This window comes from Propithecus coquereli, unplaced genomic scaffold (assembly GCF_000956105.1).
Source record: "Propithecus coquereli isolate 6110/MARCELLA unplaced genomic scaffold, Pcoq_1.0 Scaffold5, whole genome shotgun sequence".
NCBI classification, from domain to species: domain Eukaryota; kingdom Metazoa; phylum Chordata; class Mammalia; order Primates; family Indriidae; genus Propithecus; species Propithecus coquereli.
Window position 1 is genome coordinate 13,555,702 of NW_012150840.1, and position 2,157 is coordinate 13,557,858.

The following is a 2,157-nucleotide window of genomic DNA, read 5'->3' on the forward strand; positions in this document are numbered from 1 at the left end:
TATTAGAATACATATATATATATAAAGCAGGTGGGGGAAAACATGAAAAAGTATCGAATTATCAGTAGGGGATATACAGATGTTTAACATATGTCCTTTAATATTCTTAAACATTTGAAATATTCCATAATAAAAAGTTGGCATTAATTTCCTGGTTTGGGTAACTGGGTAAAGGGCACATAGGATTTCTTTGTCCTCTTTTTATAATTTCTTGTGAATCTAAAATTATTTCAAAACAAAAAGTTAAAACAAAAATGTTGGGAAGATTTCCATTTGGTAAAATGCAATAAATACACCTCCCTTTTATCTTCCACTGAACTAAATTGTAACACTGGGACAGAATGCATGAACAGTTATTTGAAGCTCTGAAATGTAAATATCACAAATGGATCCAGGAAGAACACAAGAATTCCAAGTATCCCCAAACCAGCTCTGAGTTTACCATTTTTCCCCCCCTCTAGCATCCCCTAGCCAAAACTCAATACGACCCAAAGCCCAGAAGTGAGCACTATGGTGCAGGCAGAGAAACAGAACCTTCTAGCTCTGGCTCAAGGCCAGAGAAGGGAACTTCCTAAAGCTCAGGGAAAGCAGAGGAAGTCCCTTAGGTATTTTTTTACTTTCCTTTCTCTCCATACTCTAAAATCAGCCCAGTTCATCCATGATGGGGACAACAGCAGCAGCAAGAGAACTTGCAAATGAAAAGCCTCCAGGAGCAAAAATTCTGAGGGAAGGGAAGGGAATCAATCTTTCTTTTCTTTTCTTTCTTTTCTTTCTCTACTCCCCTCTTCTCTTTCTCTCTGTCTCTCTCAGAAAGTGACCCCATAAAGTTGGGCTCACCCTCAATCTGTGTAGGTATGGATCTGATACTAATTAGTATAATACAAACTTTGAAAACTGAGATAAGTAGTCCTCCACCCAGATTCCAGACTGACCACTGGGTGGAACACTTGTGGAACAGATCTGAACAGCACTGCCAAAGCTCTGAAAACTGAATTTACGTGGAACCACAACCCACGGAAGGTTAAAATAAAAATATCAACATTCTTCATAAAATATAGAGAAAACATAGAATCTCATTGCATAATATTCAAAATGTCTAGGATACAAACCAAAATTACTTGGTACAAGAAGAACCACGAAAATCTTAATTTGTGGGAAAAGATTACACCAATGAAGAAATGGACATAGATATTGGAATTATCTGACAAGTACTTTGAAGCAGCTACTGTGAAAATACTCAAATGAACAACAAACGCTCCTAAAATAATTTTTTTTTTTAGTAGAGATAGGGGTCTTACTCTTGTTCAGGCTGGTTTCGAACTTGTGACCTCAAGCAATCCTCCCGCCTTGGCCTCCCAGAGTGCTAGGAGGATTACAGGCGTGAGCCACCATGCCCGGCCTTAAAATAAATATTAAAACAGAAATTATCAGCCAAGAAATAGAAGACATAAAGAAAAGCCAAACAAATTTTAGAACTGAAAAATACAATAACCAAAATAAAAGTGTAAAATTTTTCGATGCCCTTCAAATTAAAATATTCCCTCCCTCTCTCACCTCTTTTGCCATTTTAATGTTTAAAAAAAACTACTTAAATATGTCCAGTCTTAAGAAAAGAAGGAATGAAAAGAATTCAGAAACCATTCATATCTCTAATGAACAAGGGGGCACCTACCATTCTTCCTCATCTTTAACCAACCACTCTACGTAGAATGACCTCTTTTTAGACTACTACCTAATCTTCAGGACACAGCTCAAATGCCATACCCTATTCTATGAAACAAGTCAGAAAGAACATTTCTCACCTATGAATTCAAGAAGTACCATAATTAATACATTATCTTTTTTCTACAATTAGTTATTTACAAATTCAATTTCTCCTAATGCATTTAAAATTCTTTAAGAGTGTGACATTTGGCTCCCATCTCTTATCTACCTCAGTATCTTACACTAAGTTGATTAATACAAATATGTTGAATTGAACTTTAACTATTAAAATATCTTTAAAACAAAGTGCAATAAAAAATTAAGTTAGAGGGCTGGGCACATTGGCCCAGACCTGTAATACCCAGTTCTTTGGTAGGAGAGAGGATCACTTGAGGCCAGTAGATCAAGACCATCCTATGCAATACCCTGTTTTTCAAAAAAAAAAAAAAAAAA